General features: G+C 42.8%; 1 pseudogene; it reads left to right on the top strand.

The window, feature by feature from the left end:
* LOC111973906 (voltage-dependent N-type calcium channel subunit alpha-1B-like) overlaps positions 1 to 8,378 on the top strand; it is a 139,981-nt pseudogene extending 131,603 nt beyond the window's left edge.
* Positions 8,379 to 22,497: the final 14,119 nt, after the last annotated feature.

Genomic DNA, 22,497 nt, shown 5'->3' with positions numbered 1-22,497 from the left:
TGTATGACAATAACGTCTACATTTGTTTATGATTAACAATTCAGGCCAGGCCATGATGGCACCATGAAAGGATCGTCCTCCTGGGTGTCAGAGAAGTCTAGAGAGGTCCACAGACCCAGGAATAAGAGACCTGTCCAAAGGGGCCAGTCTGAAGATGTCCCAAACACAACCCTTCCCCAGGTACTGTAGCCAGTCCAGACTGCCCTCTGCTGTATTACAGACACATGAACATCAGGGCCTGCGACCTGCATTTTCTCTCCTGATGTATCTGTTCCTAGTACTTAACTTGACTGGATATACTTATCTGTGTGTGTGTGTGTGTGTGTGTGTGTGTGTGTGTGTGTGTGTCGTGCTTATGTGTGTGTGTCGTGCTTATGTGTGTGTGTTATGTCCTCCAGGAGTCAGTGGAGATGAGGAAGATGGACACCAGTGACAACACAGTGCCTGGTCCTGGGTCTGGACTGGAGAGCCAGGGGAGGGCTGTGTCCATGCCCCGCCTCAACGCAGAGCTGCAGGTAAGGACACCCTAACACACACACATCATTTGTGAAGCATAGCAGATGCGCCATGCCATGACTAAACTATATTGGAGAAAGCATGGTTGCATTTTGATACACATCAGTGGCTATACTGCGGGCAGATTACTATGGTCAGGTGGCTATCTTTATGAGGGGTTTAATTTCAGCCAATATTACTGCAGTATAACTGCTGAAAAATAACAAAAATTAATCCTTCAATTCGTCCCAAGAAATATAATCAGCTCCTCATTTCCTGAGTGATATTTATGTTGATCGATTGTTGCATTTAAGTGCATTCCTTTCAGAGGCCAATTAGAATAGATGTGTGTTGATCCTACTTTTAGTGCACAGAAGAAGTCCTGAATAATTTGATTAGAGCCTGGAAGACCGCCAACTATTTGTCCTGTATCGTTTTTCCTCTGCTGCCTGCAGAAGGAAATACAAAAATTATAGTGGCTCAAAATGGTTGTGGGTAGAAAATGAAAGGGGTGATCCCTCATGCGTTCAGGGAGGAAGAGAGTAATCATGTTACTATAAGATAGAGAATGTAAAGAGGGGGATAAAAGGGATGAGAGGAGAGGGAGATTGCTTCGTGACCTGCTGTCTACTTTTTCTCACTTTTTCTAACGAGGGCAGGAAATCCTTCAACAAAGACAATTAGAGTTGGCCTTTCTGAGATGGCTTGCTATCGTTAGATTGAAATGGGGAGGCACGTAGTCTGAACTCTACCCTGAAACAGACTGATGGATTTCACTCTCTCTCCGGCTTGGTTTTCCATCGCTTAATTAAATGTTTTCCCTTTTTGGGGTAATGCCTCATTTCCCACTCCCTGGCGATGCCAGACAGGATCAGGGCGTAAAATCTCCCAGCCAGCCAGCCTGCCTCCACCTCCTCAACATCCTCTTTGTGCAGTATTGACATGTGACACCCAGGGCCGACATGAACCCTCACCTGAATCCCAGTGAGAAGCTAAGCCCAAATCTCTTTAAAACTGGAGTGCAGGATGATAAGAGGCAATAGATGTTGATATAGTGGTTTCAGCACCTCTTAATATGTATGGAACCTTGTTGATTCCCTAGAGGCAGCTCTAGCCCATAGACTTGCCCTCTGCTAGATCAGAAGCTTGACTCACAAGAACAAAAGCTAAAGAGCCAGATATTTTTTCTACGATATCTTAGTATTCATGGTCTGGGAATCTAGGCTAGAGATGGGGGCATTGAGTATCACAAGACATAAAGACCAGTTCTGTCTGATTGGAATGGGTAATTCTGTCTTATTACCAGGTGCTGAAACACAATCAGATATAACCGATTTACCCTTTCTATAAAAAGGCAAATGCCCTCAGTGGCCCTTCAATCATAATTATGTCATATTTACAAAGGGATCATTTCTTTTTAATAAGCATATAATAACACCACTGTTATTTCCCTGCTACTTCTCCACTATTCTTTGTCTTAACTGTTCAATGTCACCCTCTCCGTCTACACCTCATTGTCTCTCCTGTCTCTTTGGTTTGATGCCTTTCGATGATCCTCCTCCTCGTTCTCCGCTGTGTGACAGAGGAGCCAGTCACGCCACTCCCCGGGGACCCTGCTGGCCGTATGTACCCCTTTCTCCTGTCCCTCAGCATCTCCCCTTCACCACGTCTACTTTGTTGATCCCAATGTACTAGTATGTATAAAACTCAATTCTACTTTGTAGAATTGATGTGTAAAATGCTCGGTCCCGCAAGCATGTGCTTGTGCAGTATGGTCAGTGTTTGACACTTGGTAGTACATTAAGAACCCAGTCTACATGTTTGCTGTTCTGTCGTATACAATATGGGAGATATACCGAGTGACTTTAGGATAAGAGTTAAGCTCGATGTAAAACTGGAAATCAAAGGTCTAGCCAGGTGAAGTGCATCTCATAGAGGAGGCTTTTCCTTTCATCATTCTATGGGGACTGAACAACACTCATGAAACACATCTGCCCACTCCAACCTGCTCTTAGATACCAAGCCTATGGAATTGGTAAGTAGTAAACTAGTGATCAGATGGAGCTGTTTTGAAGAGAGAAAGGGTCTGCTGCTACAGGTGGAAACATTGCTTCAGTTTCCCCCTTTATGCTCTTATCCTCAAGCACCAACTAAGACTAAGGGGAATTGGTAGCCGTGTCTATGGTTTTACCAACAGCAACCTATCTAGGTGACTATATTTTTTGAGGACATTGAAAATGTGAGTGGTATGTTTTGCAGCGAGGCTCTGTAGGACAGATGTGTCTCCACTAGGTGGAAATGGTGTTTCACAATGGAGTCGGTGTGGTGCATACGTCTCTTTTATCCCATACGCTCAGTTCTCATTTTACGATCAGCATTCCAGTTTGATAATTACAATGATGATTACAATTCCCAGCTGGATTACGAGTTCACTTTGAAAACAGATCAGCGAAGAGATCAACATCTGTATAACAGGTCTCGTTTCACTCAGCTTAGCAGCGATGTAAGTTTCCATACACTAGTCAGTGATCCCTATTCCTCATTGGTTCCACACAGCCTGTTCCTGACTGCAGCCCGATGAAGCGCTCTGCGTCCACCCATGCCCCACAGCGCCCCCAAGAGGCGAACCTGCGTGACTACACCCTGGAGACGCCCAGCATCCAGGAAAGGCCTCACCACCACCACCACCACCGCTGCCACCACCGCAGAGAGAGGGACAAGAAGCAGCGGTCACTCGACAGGACGCCAAGCACCGCTGGTTAGTGCACACGCATACACAATGACACACACTACAAGTACACACACACACAAAGACTGTGCTCAATCGTATTTTTGAAACACATGGTAATATTATTTTTGCCAGCAATGCCAATCGTGTTTTAAATGTGCAATACTAGGGATGACTTTATCGGTGAGGTAAAAGGGGGTCTTGTTATGTACAGTATGTTATATGAGTGCCCACCACCAATACCCTGATCACAAAATGTGGGTGTTTGGACCATTAAGACCTCACTGTCCCCCAGTGTTACTAGAGTGTGAATCTGTAGCCATCTCTACCTTTCTGACTGGATGGAAGGCAGTGAGTGAGAAGCAGACCATAGCCCAGCCAGCTGGGGCTCGTCTATAGAGATCCGCTCTGGGCGCCATGGAGGCATCGTTCAGGCCTGGGTGTTAGAATGAGCTCTGCAGCTGGCCTTTATCACAAAGATAAAAGGGACTGACAGACATAAACACCCAATGACCTGCTAATATATGGGCACCTCTTGTCTTAGCAGGGCAATGCTGAGGAGAGGAGAACTTTTGGGGAGAAAAGTGGTGTGGTAGTAGTCTGGCCTTTGTGAGTGTTTAAGAATCTTCTCTTTCGGAGTGCGGTATAGATTGAGGACAATCAAGGGTTGAATTGGGACTTAAGAGATGAATATGGGGGGGGGGGGGGCTRGGGTTAGAGTGAGCGTTATGCCAAGATTATAGTTAGGGTTATGCCCTTACCCTCAACCCCAACCCTAACCCTGGCCATAACCCTAACCCTGGTGTGTATTCTCACTAAGGCACACCAGGAGACCCGGCTGCAGAGCCCTCGTCAAGAGACAGGGTGCAGGACCGCGGCCGCTCCCATGAGAGGAAGCACCACTCGACGGCGGGGGAGAAGCAGCGGTACTACTCCTGCGATCGCTACGGCAGCAGGGAACACTGCCACACCACCAAGTCTGCCACCGCCAGCTGTGCAACCTCCCCCAGCGAGGTGCAGGACCCCAGCATCAACAAGCAGGTGGGAGGGCATTGGTAGGGTAGGATATGGGCAGGGCAGGGCACAGTATGGGTACGGCAGGATATGGCAGGACAAAACTTGGCAGGGTATACTGTAGGCTTGGTATGACACGAGCAGAGCATGGGAAGGAATCAGGTATGCAATGAGAATCTGAATAATACACACTCTACACATTATCAGTAAGTATATGTCTGTCTGGTTTAGTACAGCACCGTGTATTTTGTGTGCAACTCTCTTGATGAGGATCTGTCTGCTTTCTCTTTCTGCCTCGGCTGAAACTCAACGTTCTCTTCTTTCTGTCTTTAGTACAACCACTCATGGCCTTTCAATTCTCTTTCCACTTTTCTTCCTCTTATTCACCATTTTCTGTCCATTTTGTCTGTCTTCTTCTCCTTTCTTTTGCTGCCCTGTCCTCCTTGTTTGTGTCGTCTGTCCTCTCCCACTGTCCTCTCTCTCCTCTCCATCCAATGTTGGTGTCTTTCCCTTCCTTCTGGTGACCATGACCTCATCGTTTTTATTGTTTTAAATTGCTTTGTCCAATTTTCATCTAGGGTAGTGGTTCGGTTAAATGCAGCCCAGTGATGATGACCTCAGGGGCTAGCACACCCAGCCGTGGACGCAGGCAGCTACCCCAGACCCCCCTGACCCCCCGCCCCGGGGTGGCCTACAAGACTGCCAACTCCTCCCCTGTGCACTTTGTGTCTGCCCAGTGTGGCAGCGGCCTGCCCACCCTGAGTCCTGGCCGGCTGAGCCGCGGGCTGTCTGAGCACAACGCCCTGCTGCACAGTGGCTCCTCCCACATCCCCTCCCCTGTCACCCGCATCAGCTCCGAGCCCTTCCTGGGCTACAGTCACAGGGAAGCCCAGGGCCAGGGCAGTCTGTACTGCAGCCTCCGGGACGAGCTGCTGAGCCCCTATGCTGCCAGAGTACGCTCCCCTCGGACCGCACTGCCTCAGATGGGGCCGGGGCCCCTCCACCTGCCTCCGCCACCCCAGCAGAGCCATGCGGTGCCCAACGGATACCACTTCACCTTTGGTGGTATTGGCAACGCCAGCCCGGGGTCTGGCTCTGGTGCCAGGGCACCCAGGTACTACCATGAGGCAGATGAGGATGAATGGTGCTAGCATGGCTTTGAACAGATGTTTTTATTGCATTTTTTTAGGAATCGTGATGAGTTTTATCATCTTTTTTTGAAGGATTTAGTTTACACTGTTGCTGTATGTAGAGCTAATGGGAGCCAAGGAAGGGTTGGGATTCATTTGAATGTGAACAAAGCAGCACCGTTTTTAGGAACTGGATGGAAATGAAATTGGATGTGGAGTCGGTGAATTGTTGGTAATTGAGTTTGATCCGACTTTGTCTTATGCACTGAAGACAGTGGCATGTTTAATTGAGGGCACGTTTTGCTTTGATTCTTTATCAAACTTAATTATTTTGAGAACATCCAACTTAAATGATGTTTTACCTAGTCTTGATAGTGACCCAAATAGTGACATAAGAAACTCTACTACAGCTACACACAGTAGAGATGGGCGAGCAACAGGCCTCTTTGCTAACTCTGTGATGAGCAGGGGGGATACCTATGTATTGTTTAGTATCTGTAACAACACGTGAGAAGGAAATAGTCCGAGAGATTTCATTCAAACTTCCCTAAGAAAGGCACTTGAAAGTAAACTGCACAACAGCTATTCTACTTTGCTTTGGGACTCTTACCATTCCATGATATAAAGGGATTTACAGTAGCCTAGCCCTTTAAATGACATTCCTTTTCTGTCAGAAGATACAGCCTGATGGAATAGAGGGATCGATGTTGTCATTACAGACAGTGATTGTTGATTTGTTACTGTTTACCGTTGCAAATGTCACTACTACTACTTCAGAGAAATGAGGAGAGGAAATGAAATGTGATTTGTTTTATATACAACTATGGTAGATGTTATCTTTTCATTGTGTGCATATTTTGTATCTTGTAAAAACAACTTTGTTTATGTAAATTGCTTAAAGTTTGCCATCATTTCAGGTTTAATGTTTCTTACAGACTGTCTGCTTCAGATGTTTAAAACAAAGTGCCTATCCTTTTAGACATACTGTAGTAAAGATGCAAAGTCAACAGTTTTTGTAAAGCATCAACACTTAAGTAGTTATTTGGTAGTTCTGCAGGAGCGCAAGGTGTACAGAAAGCCTTATCTGAGAAACAACAACTTTTATTCAAGAAAAAGAAATGCTTTTGAATGTAAACTATTAATTAACCTATGATTGCTGATAATTTTCTCGTATGATTTTCTTTTTGGTAAATATATTTCATCAATTTGAGTGGGGGGGACGAAAGTTGGGGCAAAATCATGGTATGAACACTTAACAAACATGAAAAGTGCATTAGTAGCTTATCAATGTAGTTAGGAAGACGTGATCAGAGTAACACTGCATGTTTAAATCATAAACCTGGTCCACAACAGTTATGAAGATGTAGTAGTGTATGGTTCCTTTCCTGGCGAGGTTAGTCAACTGCGAAAGCATCGCAAGCTACTGTATTGCCTTCTGTTTCAATGCTATAACTGCAGAGTTAGTATAGACCATAAGGAATCGGATGAGAAACAAACAGTGTGCACTTTTTGGATGGATGTGCTTGAGAAGCAGAGATAGATGCAGATCCCTAATGAGTGTATATGCTGAGTCGAGCCCCTGGCACCAGCACACTGGACCCCCCTGTGTCTCCCCATTGGCTCAGACCCCTCTATGTTAAGGTTTTAGCCCGTCAGATATAGCAGATATAGCATAAATATGGTTCACACTTTCTATCGTTCTATCTACCCAGCCATGGTAACCGATGATGGTGATGGTTCACATCTGCTAAAAAGCTTCAGATAATATATATGGATATTAATACAATATCATTTAAAGAATGTGTTTCCCTGGGATGGATGATCTAGTGCTTTGGAAGAGTTTCGGTTCTTTTCTATTCTACATTGGTGGTGGAATGTGGCAAGGTATGCTGTTTAAGGGATGCGCTACTCAGGCAAAAGTGTTGCTCAGTTACTGATAGTATTGGAGATACAGTAGGTGGGGCCCGGTGTTGCAATGTCTGCACACTCGTCGGGGTTCTGTACTGCATATTTCCCAGAAGCAGGGTTTTGATGACAGAGAAGGTAGGGTTATGCAACAAGAGGACACTACGGTCATATACTTCATCCATATTGTAGCTCTACATGCTGAGATCTCCAGATTCATACTACAGCATGATTGTGACCAAATCTTTATAAAAAGTTTTCAAACATGTATAAAACATGTATTTTAAAATGCGTAAGGCACAACGAGTTGAAGCAGAAATGAAGAGAATATTTAGAAATACAGCAACTTTATATATTTGCATGCATACAATTTACCCATGTTGACGATGTCAAAAGGAAAACCTGTGTCTTAAAAAGTAAGTAAACAATGTCATACTAATGGTTATCTGTTCCGTGTTAGGTCACCTAAGAGGGGGGATCAGTCCAGAGGAGGGTGTTCATAAACTTTGAATAAACTGTAATGGTAAAAATGATCCACATTCTTGTACAGGTACCTTCAATTATTTCCCCTTGACATGTTGCCGTAGTGGGTAAAAACTTAAACTATCAGTCTCTTCCTTCATCTCTACGGCCTCTGTACTATTTCAAAAGAAACATATCCACGCCAAAGTCTCTCACAGTTGGTTGCCAAACATTGAACTGTTCCTATTTCTCTCTCTGCATCCCAACTGCAGTGTACATGTGGCTGTTTTCTGGAGAAAATAATGTTTGCATGTTCTGATAATGTATGTGCATGTAAAAATCGTAGTACTTTTTTTGCTACCATGTATTCATTTCTTGTTCATTTTTATTGATCTTTGATATATATATACATATATATATATAATCTGTGGGGTTTGTTGGAAAAAATGACTTTATATAAAAATAGTATTGAACAATGATGATAGTTCCGGCCATGCAACAGAGCTGGAACACTCCTTATTTGGGTCTGAGTTTTTGTTGCCTGATTTATGTTTATTGGCCAGACTTTGAATTCTGCAGTTGTTTCTACATTTACATTTTGTATGAAGCCAAGTTCCTTGAATAATAAAAAAAAATTAAACAAACAGGCCTCAATATGTATAATAGCTGTAAAATGATTAGTTTATTGAATAAGAGAACAGTTGATGTCCAGTGACAGTATAAGAGAGGTGTTCGACTTATTGGGATGGGTGAAGGTGTCTGCTGTGCAATAAGTTGTCAATGGCGCAATGTTATTGGTCTGCAGCCTACAGTGGGCGGAGACATTCCCCAAAATACACAAGGTGGAACCTCCCGGTGATGCTCAAGTTGCGGGAAACAGTTGAAGCATCTACTGTCTTGAGACGGCCTAAAACAAGACAGCATTTTACAGACAAAGGTACATTTTTAATCATGCGATTGTATGAAAGTAATTTGACAACCTAGCATAGATATTCGAATTAATTATTTTTTGTTATTTTTGTTGTCATTGCTGTTGTGTATAAAACGGAACAAGAGCTGTGTTATCGCCCATAAAATTGTTGAATTTATCATAGGCTATTTACTATCATGGAGCCGCTATTAAATATATTCAAAAGGATATGGGCTCGTACATCGTTAGGAAAGGTAAGGTCGAGGTCATCAATGTATCATACACCTTTCTTCGTTGATTTTATTTCTCTTTTTACGTGAATTTGGTCTCGGCAAATGGTCTCAACAGGTGTCTGAAGAAAGAATCTCTCCTACAATTTTCAATAATAGAAAAAAACATTCTGTGGACAGTTATACAATGGTCATATTATGAAGTAGTAGCCCCTATCTCTGTGCACCAGTTTTGACATTGATATTCACCATGCAGTAATACCATACCCAACCACTTGGAGCAACTGTTGGTCAGTTTTAGTCAACTACATTTTCACCACAATCAAGGGAAAGGGGGATACCGAGTCAGTTGTACAACTGAATGCATTCAACTGAAATGTGTCTTCCGCATTTAACCCAACCCCTCTGACAACCAAACCGAGAGGTTCGGAGGCCTGCCTTAATCAACATCCACGTCTTCGGCGCCCAGGGAACAGTGGCTTAAAACTTCTTATGGCTGCAATCCCGCTAATGGGATCGATATGACAACAGCCAGTGAAGTGCAGGGCTCCAAATTCAAACAGAAATCTCATAATTAAATTTCCTCAAACATACATGTGTCTTATAACATTTTAAAGGTAATCTTGTTGTTAATCCCACCAAAGTGTCCGATTTCAAATATGCTTTTCAGCGAAAGCACTACAAACGATTATGTTAGGTCACCACCAAACCACAATAAGCACAGCAATTTTTCCAGCGAAAGATAGCAGTCACAAAAAGCAGAAATAGAGATAAAATTAATCACTAACCTTTGATGATCTTCATCAGATGACACTCATAGGACTTCATGTTACACAATACATGTATGTTTTGTTTGATAAAGTTCATATTTATATAAAAAAATCTGAGTTTACATTGGCRCGTTACATTCACTAGTTCCAAAAACATCMAGTGATTTTGCATAGCCACATCGTTTCAACAGAAATACTCATCATAAATGTAGATGATAATACAAGTTATACACATGGAATTATAGATATACCTCTCCTTAATGCAACCGCTGTGTCAGATTTCAAAAAAACTTTACGGAAAAAKCAAAYCATGCAATAATCTGAGACGGAGCTCAGAACAATAGYWAAATTAGCCGCCATGTTGGRGTCAACAGAAACCAGAAAATACATGATAAATGTTTCCTTACCTTTGATGAACTTCATCAGAATGCAGTCCTAGGAATCCCAGGTCCACAATAAATGCTTGATTTGTTTCGATAATGTCCGTTATTTATGTCCAATTAGCTACTTTGGTTAGCGCGTTTGGTAAACAATTCCAAAGTCATAAAGCGCGTCCACTATAACGTGACGAAATGTCCAAAAGTTCCATAACAGTCAGTAGAAACATGTCAAAAGATGTACTGAATCAATCTTTTGAATGTTGTTAACATACATCTTGAATAACGTTCCAACCGGAGAATTAAATTGACTTCAGTTGAGCGATGGAACGGAGCTGCCTATCACGTGAACACGCGTGGTCAAAGCATGGTCAGCTCGTGGTAGTGGTGACTAATTCCTGTCTCCTTCGGCCCCCCTTCACATTAGAGTCGTCAGACAAAGTTCTATTGACTGTTGACATCTAGTGGAAGCTGTAGGAAGTGAAAACTCATCAATATCTCGCTGTAATTTCAACGAGAGCTTGGTTGAAAATCTGCCATATTATACTCACAGACATAATTCAAACAGTTTTAGAAACGTCAGAGTTTTTTCTATCCAATACTAATAATAATATGCAAATATTAGCAACTATGACTGAGGAGCAGGCCGTTTACTCTGGGCACCTCTATGCACCTTTCATCCAAGCTACTCAATACTGCCCCTGCAGCCATAAGAAGTTAACTAACCGTCTGTCTTTTGTAACCATGCCAAACGTAACATATCATACTAAACGGAGTGTCTTAAAGAATAATACGAAATGCTCTGAGACCAAGTTGAGTAGCTCTGAATATACCACATAACATTTCATATTGGCTACAACACTGAAATTAAGGTAAAACTTCAACTTAAATACAATGATCTTTATTCACTTATTAATAAGGGAGCAGGTCAATACAACACACACATATAAAGTGAATCAATTGAGTGTTCTACGATAATGATGGCTGGTCGACGAATCACCCTCAGATGATTCGTTGAGAGCCACGAGACAAAGGTACAAAGGTATTGTATAGCCAAGATACACCCCCTTCAGTCTACATGACAGACAACAGATGTATGGAATGGGTCACAAGGTTAAGATTTGTATGAAAGATACTTATAATTCACAGCAGACAGTATCTGCTGTAAAAACTGTTCTCATTGTATAGAGACCAGGGTCTGGCCCCAGAGTCATCTCTCCCTTGGTACCTTATAGAACAGAAACATTAACTCACACTATGGAATGCGGTCTCTTTAGGTTTATCACCCAAAGACATCATAAATCTTCTATCAGTGTTAAATCTCCCAGAGGCCCATCCTCAGTAGAACACACACACAGATGAGTGTTCTAACAACCCCTTATTCTGTTGCATAAAACAACCATTTGATGCAATAACAGTAAAATAACATAATCTTGTAATTTCTCTCACAAGCCACAGTCCAACAATTCCTGTGTGAACAGTGACTCCTACTGGTATATATGGGTTAATGCACTTCAGTGAGAACAAGTCTACCATCCAGATTTCTATGTACCCTGCTTTGTTCTGGAAATAAGTTGTCTTTGTTTCAGCTGAGCTATCATGTCAACACATGTGGACATTGATCAGCTTCCATACTAACTTGCGTAGACTACCTAAATAACATTGAACATTTAAAGTAACCCCTCAACTTTTGTTACACAAGATGGATTTGAAATAAATTCGGAGTGAGCTTGGGTGTATCTGATTTGCAGAAAGGACTCCATCATTTCAATGTGAAGCTACAGTACATGTACTATCATTCATCCAATGGTTGATTGGATCTTTGGAAGTCTAGAAGTAGTTACAGTTAGAACTATAAATAGGATGCACAATTCATGATATTAATAATAAACTTTAAAATTGGGATATTGTCATGTGCCAGTAGGCTATATATAAAAAGGCTTCAGTAGAAATTAATTGTGTTGCTGAACAGACCAGGTTTTCTAGAGAACCAAGTTGTCATGGTGAAATGTGGGAAAAATGCATCGCTAATTATTCTGACTGAAGAACAACTAGGGATGCATTGTCCTGTTCAAAGGCACTTACATCTTTTGTCTTGCCAATTCACCCTCTGAATGGCACACATACACAATCTATGTCTCAATTGTCTCAATGCTTAAAAATCCTTCTTTAATCCGTCTCCTCCCCTTGATCTCCACTGATTAAAGTGAATTTAACAAGTGGCATCAATAAGGGATCATAGCTTTCACCTGGATTCACATGGTGTCACGTTCCTGACCTTATTTCCTTTGTTCAGTCTTTGTTTAGTTGGTCAGGACGTGAGCTGGGTGGGCATTTTATGTTATGTGTTTCTATGTTGGGTTTATTGTTTGGCCTAATATGGTTCTCAATCAGAGGCAGGTTTGTCATTGTCTCTGATTGGGAACCATATTAAGGTAGGCTGTTCTCACTGTTTGTTTGTGGGTGATTGTTCCTGTTCGTTGCGTTCTTTGTTTTATAGGTTCACATGTTCAGGACTGTAGCGTCGTTGGTTTTGTTTAGTTTATTGTTTTTGTTCGTGTCAAAGAAGTATTCAAACAAATATGGATACATACCACGCTGCATATTGGTCTGATCCTTGCTCCTCCTCAGACGAGGAGGATTACGACGATCGTTACACATGGTCAGTCTATGTCATGGAAAGAGCAGGTGTTAGTAATTTTTTTCTCACCCTTTTAAGACGTGTAGTGTCTTATGGAAACATCTCTAAAACTGTTGATTTAAGGACTGTTGCTAGAATGATTGGGGAGCAGTGAGTTTACATTTTGATCCTAGCATATTTGAATGTTGGGTCTGAGAGAGGCCTGACATCAGCTGAGATCAGCATTTTTGTTACTGTCTAAAAATACTGTGTTAATATGATCTGTTAAGTAAACCAGGTCTCAGACATCACTGATCCAGACATGATATATGGCTTTCAGACTGTCACTGTCTGTCCTCCAAGTGTGACGACGTTTATGAAAATAATATGCCAGTTTGCATGTATTAATCTCAGAGCATTTATGCACAGCATGGCTTCGCTCTGTCTGTTATCTGACATAGGATTCAGCAGGGGATTCATTCTGGCTGACATAAATGAGAACAAATTCATGTTCAAAGTGACTAAAATAGAGCATCACTGGAATTCAAAACATCCCCGTAATACACTCAGTGGACGTTGATTAGGTACACCCATCTGGTACCGGGTCGGACCCCCCTGCCTCCAGAACAGCCTGAATTCTTTGGAAATGTTGCTGAATTGGAATCAAGGGACCTAATGTGTGCTAGAAAAACATTCCCCACACCATTACACCACCAGCCTGTACTGCTGACACCAGGCAGGATAGGGCCATGGACTAATGCGGCTTACGCCAAAGCCTGACTCTGCCATCAGCATGACTCAACAGGAACAGGGATTCGTCGGATCAGGTAATGCTTTTCCACTCTTCAATTGTCCGGTGTCGGTTATCAAGTGCCCACTGGAGCCGCTGCTCCTTGTTTTTAGCTGATAGGAGTGGAACACGATGTGGTCGTGAAATAACTCATCCGTGACAAGCACCGACGAGTTGTGCGTTCCGAGATGCTGTTCTGCACAACACTGTTGTACTGCGCCATTATTTGCTTGTTTGTGGCCCGCCTGTTAGCTTGCACGATTCTTGCCATTCTCCTTCGGCCTCTCATCAACGAGCTGCCCACAGGACTGCCGCTGACTGGCTGTTTTTGGTTTGCCGCACCATTCTTAGTAAACCCTAGACACTGTTGTGTGTGAAAATCCCAAGTGGCCGGCCGTTTCTGAGATACCGGCACGCCTGGCACCGACGATCATGCCACGCGCAAAGTCACTTAGGTTACTCCATTTGCTCATTCAAACGTTTAATCGAACAGTAACCGAATGCTGCGATGTTTGTCTGCCTGCTTTATATAGCAAGCCACAGCCATGTGACTCACTATATGTAGGAGCGAACCATTTTCGTGAACTTTAGTGGACTGAGTTCTTGAAAGGATCCCCCTCTTTAACCTCTACTGATTGGTCCTGGTTACTGGGCTGTATGTGTGTGCCCTACTTTATGTGACAGACTGGTCCGAGTCAGAAGCAGTGAGGAGGATTAAAAGCTGTGGGAGCCCAGAGCAGACAGACAGCTGATGAATGGGCTGCAGAGCAAAGCCCTCCTTTAACCCAACGTGAACTCAGATCCAGGTAGCCTTGGAGCCTTAAACCCACCACTGCACTGGACGCCCTGTTCAGGGCTCTGCTCAGGTCCTATTAGGGCAAAGCTCAGTGCTATCCTTCATTCATTCCCCATTTGTCACAGATTGGTTGTTATTGCATGCTACTGATGACTGATGTAGTCAGCTGCAAGTCTAGTGATTATGTGGATTTACTAACAGTTTAGTAATGGGTCAGTTTTGGGAAATGAACAGTTTCTTGTCATAATTACTTTTCTAAGAAACCAGGCATGGTAATTTCTAAACACACAATGCCCAGAAGTGTTGGTTTACTTTCTGGGTACTTGGGTCACCCTTTCGTATTTCAATATTTTTCTTCAGGATAAGGTGAAATGGGAAAATATTTGAGGGGTCTACTTCATATAGGAAGAGAATGTTGTGAATCTGAAATAATGGCCCTTTGTGCTGACAATGGGTGCAAAGTTATGGTCAAATCAGAGAGAAGAGAGTTCATACAGTATTCGGGCACATGCTCATAACAGTATAGCAGATGCCATTCCAAGAAGACATTGAAGAATTTGAAGATCTGATCATCTGCAAGGAGGTCAAAAGTGATGGGAGCCAAATTAGGACCATTCTACCCCCGTTGGGACCTAACCACATTACTGATCATATAAAATGTGAAGAGATACAAAATAGGTTTAAAGTCAGTGTTGCATGACCATACATTTATATCACTGTCTACCTTATAGGCTGTTTGAGTTAAATGATGCCATGTAACCCTGCAATCCCATAAGAAAGTGCCCTAGTCAGTCAGTGCACTTGATCCATCTTTGACTACCTTTAAGAGCACACTTAAGGGAAAGAAACACAGCTGAAGAAACAGACTTTTATTCCCCAGACAAACCTAATGTCTCCCACAAGACTGAACTTCAGTTAACCGTCCATCTAAATGAAACACACCAGCGCAGGGGGAGCTAATTTGTCCATTAAATGGCAATTGCAGCCAGACATTACACCCTAAAGGCTTTCCTGAACTATAACAGCTCAATGGACTGAGATTACTGTTTGGCAGTCAACATCGAGTCCCTGTCTATGTATTTCTAACAATTTACTAGTAATTCAAGAAGAACCGGCCAGAGTATACATCCCTGGCAGCGATTCCCTGTTTTGTTTGCCAGACAGACATGACAACTGAAGCATGTTCTGTACCCGTGTTGGAATAGCATAGGTCACAAGGCATTTTTCCAATAACTTCAATCTCAGTCTGTCTACACAAGAGGATTGTGGTCAAATAAACTGCTTAGGTAATAGATACTATCCCCTTCCTCCACTGATAATGCAGCCTGCTCGCTCTCGCTCTCTCCACGCTCGACACTTGGCCCTGGGCCTGCCATTGGGCCTCTCAGTCAGCACTTTGAGATCAAGCCAAACACAACTCCAATAGTGGAAGAGTGGAGACAAGATAGGGTTTGTTTGTCCTGCAGAAGCTTACATTTTTAATTAAACACATTGTTCAGCTGAGATTATGATATATAATCCATTTAGCATACATTTTTATCTAAATCAACGTAAAGTCATGCATGCATTTTAAGCACAGGTGGTCCCAGGAATCAAACCCACTACTCTGGCATTACAAGCACAATGCTCTACCAATTGAGCTACAGTTCTCCTCCAGTTTCCCTGCCTAGATGTTTCAATTTGTACAAAAGTACACTCCACTCTAGTGTGGTTTTGTTAGTTTGTCAGGTCTGTTGTGCAGTACCTCAAGGTGTAAGGATGTATTGTACGGTAGTGGTAGCACTGACAAGGACCTCTAATCTCCTCTCTACTTTGTTCCTCTCCTCCTGTCTCTCCACCTCTTCATCTCATTTCCTAGCTCGTCTCTCAGCACATGGGCAGAAGATACTTTTTCCCCCGCTCCCAAATCAAATTTTATTGGTCACATACACGTGTTTAGCAGATATTATTGCAGATGTAGCGAAATGCTTGTGCTTCTAGCGCCGTCAGTGCAGTAATATCTAACAGTATCTAACATATACCCAAAATACACGTAAATCTAAGTAAGGAATGGATTAAGAATATACACTGCTCAAAAGAATAAAGGGAACACTTAAACACAATGTAACTCCAAGTCAATCACACTTCTGTGAAATCAAACTGTCCACTTAGGAAGCAACACTGATTGACAATAAATTTCACATGCTGTTGTGCAAATGGAATAGACAAAATGTGGAAATTATAGGCAATTAGCAAGACACCCCCAATAAAGGAGTGGTTCTGCAGGTGGTGACCACAGACCACTTCTCAGTTCCTATGCTTCCTGGCTTCCTTCCAGTTTCGCGCGAATGCTCCCATCTATCCACGGTTTCTGGTTGGGGTAGGTTTTAATAGTCACAGTGGGTACAACATCTCCTATGCACTTCCTGATAAACTGATTCACCGAATCGGTATATGTCTTGATATTATTTTCTGAAGCTACTCTGAACATATCCGCATGATCAAAAAATCTTGAAGCATGGATTCCGATTTGTCAGACGAGCGTTGAATAGACCTCACCACGGGTGCTTCCTGTTTGAGTTTATGCCTATAGGAGGGGAGGAGCAAGATGGAATCCTGGTCCGATTTGCCGAATGGAGGGCCTTATATGCATTCTGGAAGGTAGTATAGCACCTGGACGCAAGTCATTCAGTCTGCTTTGATATGCCCTTCTCCCTCTCCACAGGTCTGGCTGTGTTTCCTACTGTTTGCCTCAACATGTCATACTGAGCTGTTTAAAAATAGATGCTGCCCTCTTTTCACCACTTTCTGGACCATTCATGCTACCTGTTTTCTCTGAGCATTGGGTTCAACAGAGAATATGGACTTCTAGATATTGTTACAAAAACCAACTAGCATGATCTACAGTTGAAGTCGGAAGTTTACATACACCTTAGCCAAATACATTTAAACTCAGTTTTTCAGAATTCCTGAAATTTAATCCGAGTAACAATTCCCTGTCTGAGGTCAGTTAGGATCACCACTTTATTTTAAGAATGTGAAATGCCAGAATAATAGTAGAGAGAATGATTTATTTCAGCTTTTATTTCTTTCATCACATTCCCAGTGGGTCAGAAGTTTACATACACTCAATTAGTATTTGGTAGCATTGCCTTTAAATTGTTTAACTTGGGTCAAACATTTCAGGTAGCCTTCCACAAGCTTCTCACAATAAGTTGGGTAAATTCTGGCCCATTCCTCCTGACAGAGCTGGTGAAACTGAGTCAGGTTTGTAGGCCTCCTTGCTCGCACATGCTTTCTCAGTTCTGCCCACAAATTTTCTATAGGATTGAGGTCAGGGCTTTGTGATGGTCACTCCAATACCTTGACTTTGTGGTCCTTAAGCCATTTTGCCACAACTTTGGAAGTATGCTTGGGGTCACTGTCCATTTGGAAGACCCCTTTGTGACCAAGCTTTAACTTCCTGACTGATGTCTTGAGATGTTGCTTCAATATATCCACATAATTTTCCTACCTCATGATGCCATCTATTTTGTGAATTACACCAGCCCCTCCTGCAGCAAAGCACCCCCACAACATGATGCTACCACTCCCGTGCTTCACAGTTGGGATGGTGTTCTTCGGCTTCCAAGCCTCCCCCTTTTTCCTCCAAACATTACGATGGTCATTGTGGCCAAACAGTTCTATTTTTGTTTCATCAGACCAGAGGACATTTCTCCAAAAAGTACGACCGTTGTCCCCATGTGCAGTTGCAAACCATAGTCTGGCTTTTTGATGGCGGTTTTGGAGCAGTGGCTTCTTCCTTGCTGAGTGGCCTTTCAGGTTATGTCAATATACGACTCGTTTTACTGTGGATATAGATACTTTTGTACCTGTTTCCTCCAGCATCTTCACAAGGTCCTTTGCTGTTGTTCTGGGATTGATTAGCGCTTTTCGCACTGAAGTATATCAATCTCTAGGAGACAGAACACGTCCCCTTCCTGAGAGGTATGATGGCTGCGTGGTCCCATGGTGTTTATACTTGCGTACTATTGTTTGTACAGATGAACGTGGTACCTTCAGGCGTTTGGAAATTGCTCCCAAGGATCAACCAGAATTTTTTTCTGAGGTCTTGGCTGATTTCTTTAGATTTTGTCAAGCAAAGAGGCACTGAGTTTGAAGGTAGGCCTTGAAATACATCCACAGGTACACTTCCAATTGACTGAAATGATGTCAATTAGCCTATCAGAAGCTTATAAAGCCATGACATAATTTTCTGGAATTTTCCAAGCTGTTTAAAGGCACAGTCAACTTAGTTTATGTAAACTTCTGACCCACTGGAATTGTAATACAGTGAATGATGAAGTGAAATAATGTCTGTAAAAAATTGTTGGAAAAATGACTTGTGTCATGCACAAAGTAGATGTCCTAACCGACTTGCCAAAACTATAGTTTGATAACAAGAAATTTGTGGAGTGATTGAAAAATGAGTTTTAATGACTCCAACCTAAGTGTATGTAAACTTCCGACTTCAACTGTATATCAAATATCTTTCATTTGAACCTTCTAGTGGGAGGGACATGTTTTCTTGTAATCTCAGATTCAGGATTTACCTTCATACATTCATTAGATGATTTGTATAGTATAAAACTTTTCTATTACAAAAATACATAGGCCACATCAGAACAGTAATGGAACATAACAATATAGCAATCAATGGATTAGGCTTAATGCAGGCATGCAGGAATGTTCAACCATGAGCACCTTGTTTTCAGCACCTTGCTCTGTTCCGTAGACTTTACGCACTGGTGAGTTCTGGAATGCTGAATGTGGATCACAGCAGGCTTTTCATCACGTTATCAGATAGTAGTCATGTGTGACTGGAGTCCCCCAGGTCTGGAGGGAGATTGCTATGCTGCGGGCTGGTAGTGTGAGAGACATGGGACTGAAAGATGAATATGATCGGAAGGTTACATGGGATTGTTTTCACCACATACACACACACACAAACACATGCACGTGCACACACACACACATGCTTATTTTACTATCCTTGTGGGGACAAACATTTATTCTCATTCAAAATCCTATTTTACCTAAACCTAACCCCAACCCTTAATCTAACCTAAATCCCTAAACCTAACCCTAACTCAAACCCAAACCCTAACCCTAATTGTAACCCTAAACCTAAAATAGCCCTTCACCTTGTGGGGACCAGCGAAATGTCCCCAGGACATTTATACATCACCAAGCCCCTGATTGGTGAACCACTGATCCAGTCACAGCTCTTTGTCATTTGGCAATGCTAGGGACACCCACACACATTGTTTTTAACAGTGTTTTCAACATACATGCACTACATGACCAAAAGTATGTGGACACAGCTCGTCGAACATCTAATTTCAAAATCATCGCCATTATATGGAGTTTTCCCCCCTTTGATGCTTTAACAGACTTCACTCTTTCGGGAAGGCTTTCCACTAGATGTTGGAATATTGCTGCAGGGACATTCAGCCACAAGACCATTAGTGATGTCAAGGCACTGATGTTGGCCGATTAGACCTGGCTCTCAGTTGGCATTCCAATTCAACCCCACAGTATTTTATGGGGTTGAGGTAAGGGCTCTGTGCAGGCCAGTCAAATTCTTCCACACCAATCTCGACAAACAATTTCTGTATGGACCTCGCTTTGTGCACCGGGGCATTGTCATGTTGAAACAGGAAAGGGCCTTCCCCAAACTGTTGCCTAAAAAGTCGGAAGCACAGAATCGTCTAGAATGTCATTGTATGCTGTAGCGTAAAGATTTCCCTTCACTGGAACTAAGAGGCCTAGCCCAAACCATGACAAACAGCCCCGGACCATTTTTCCTCCTCCACCAAAATGTACAGTTGGCACTATGCATTGGGGCAGGGAGCGTTCTCCTGGCATCCGGCAAACACAGATTAGTCCGTCAAACTGCCAGATGGTGAAGTGTAATTCATCACTCCAAAGAATGCGTTTCCACTGCTCCAGAGTCCAATGGCGGCAAGCTTTACACTACTCCTGCCGACGCTTGGCATTGAGCATGGGGATCTTAGGCTTGTGTGCTGCTGCTTGGCCATGGAAACCCATTTCATGAAGCTCCCAACGAACAGCTATTGTGCTGACGTTGCTTCTAGAGTTAGTTTGGAACTTGGTAGTGAGTGCTACAACCAAGGACAGACAATTTTTATGCGCTACATGCTTCAGCAGTCCCGTTCTGTGACCTTGTGTGGCCTACCACTTCACGGCTGAGCCGTTGTTGTGCGTAGACATTTCCACTTCACAATAACAGCACTTACCCTTGACCGGGGCAGCTCTAGCAGGGCAGAAATTTTACAAATTGACTTGTTGGAAAGGTGGCATTCTATGACGGTGCCACGTCAAAAGTCACTGAGCACTTCAGTAAGGCCATTCTACTGCCAATGTTTGTCTATGGAGATTGCATGGCTGTTCTCTCTATTATATACACTTGTCAGCAACGGGTGGGCTGAAATAGCCAAATCCAATCATTTGAACAGGTGTCCACACACTTTTGTATATATATTTTGTATATATACACCGAGTATGTTTATTTATACAGTGATTTTGATTTAACATGGGATTTGAACTCACAACTTCTTGGTTTATGGCATTCTGGTCATCCTGCTACACCACTATGTCTGTATCAATGACTGCTTTCACCTGTAGGCCTACTCCTACACTTTGCACTTCAAAGCAATCTCAGCTCTGTTAAAAATACACTGAAGAAAAACAAATACATTTATCTTAGTGATTCAGAAGTAACATTAAAACAGAATAATTCTGGTTCAGAGGGGTTGGGTTAAATGCGGAAGACACATTTCAGTTGAATGCATTGTTGTGCAACTGACTAGGTATCCCTTTTCCATTATAGGTAATGAATGCGAACGGGACGTCAGAAATTCTACAGACTTTCTGGTGCAGCAGAAATATAAACATACCCCAAATCCAGATCCAGGTCCACTCCCAGGTGGGATTATATTGAAAAGCCAGTACTAAGTGATCATGCCAAATGTAATCATATTGTGATTAATTAAAGATGTTCACTCTATTTTAGCTGAACAGCATCTCACTTACCTTAAAACCCCCGTACAATTGAATTACTTTACTTATAATAGTTTGGAACACCTGGGACCATCAAGTGACACAAACCTCCAAGGGAACATGACACAACATCCTAATAACATGTCTTGTCATGTCATGTCATGTCATGTCACGCCTACTCCTGCTCCCTCCCTCTGGTGCTCAACATCGCCAGTCCACTAACCGCAGGTCGTGGCAACCCACATTACGCACACCTGGCAACCATCATTGCGCACACCTGCTCCCCATCGTTATGCACACCTGGACTTCATCATCACCCTGATTACTCTCCCTTTATTTAGCCTTCAGTAGTATCAGTCATTAAGTAATATTGTTTATCTTATGTTCTGTATGCTGCTCATGTTTGTGTATCAGTTCATTACTATACTCACCTTCTGCACCTGCGTCCTGACTCCCGGCATATATACGTTACAGAACATCCTAAAAACATCCTCAGGGACGTCCTCGGGACAAACCGGGAACTAGACAAAACAACCCAGGAGCCATGAAACAACATCCTAAAAACGTCCACTGGACAAACCAGGAACTATAAAAAGGTCCCCCAGAGAACATTCCCTTGGGACCATCACACAACATTCTTAGGCCGGAGCACTAGTAAAATGAAAGTCCTGAGAACTTCTTAAAAAGTTCCTGAAATGGTCCTCAGTGAGGTCCTGGGAACTTACAGTGAACTAGACAAAGTACCCCCAGAGAACGTTCCCTTGGGACCATCACACAACATTCTTAGAACTATATCAGAACGTTAGTGGGATAACATTGTGCCGAATCCCTTAAGGGAACTAATGAGTATCGCTGAATATCCTCAGAACATCCCCTATTTGCTGGGTAGTGTTTAAAGATATTATCTGGGCGAAAGAGAGAGAATCCCAGAACAGTATATGCCACTTTCCAGCACCATTTTGTCTGTGATCCATTACTAGGAACTTATTGACTGCCAGAGGTCCTCACTCCTCAGCGGTGATGAAGTGTCTATTTGTTCGCCATAGTTCATTCAAGAATGTTGCTGTCCTGTGCTGCTGCCCCAATCCTCCCTGAGAAATGAATTAGCACCGTTAGGGCATAATTTCTCACCCACTGTGTCCTCTGAGAGAAAATACTCCTCTCTGTGCCCCTTCTCTGCTAAATGAGTAAGAGGTGTAGAGGATGGCTACTGCCATGTCCTTCGGTGA

This window comes from Salvelinus sp. IW2-2015, linkage group LG15 (assembly GCF_002910315.2).
Source record: "Salvelinus sp. IW2-2015 linkage group LG15, ASM291031v2, whole genome shotgun sequence".
Taxonomy (NCBI): Eukaryota; Metazoa; Chordata; class Actinopteri; order Salmoniformes; family Salmonidae; genus Salvelinus; species Salvelinus sp. IW2-2015.
The sequence above is the reverse complement of the archived record's forward strand: the minus strand, read 5'-3'. Positions and strand labels throughout refer to the sequence as shown.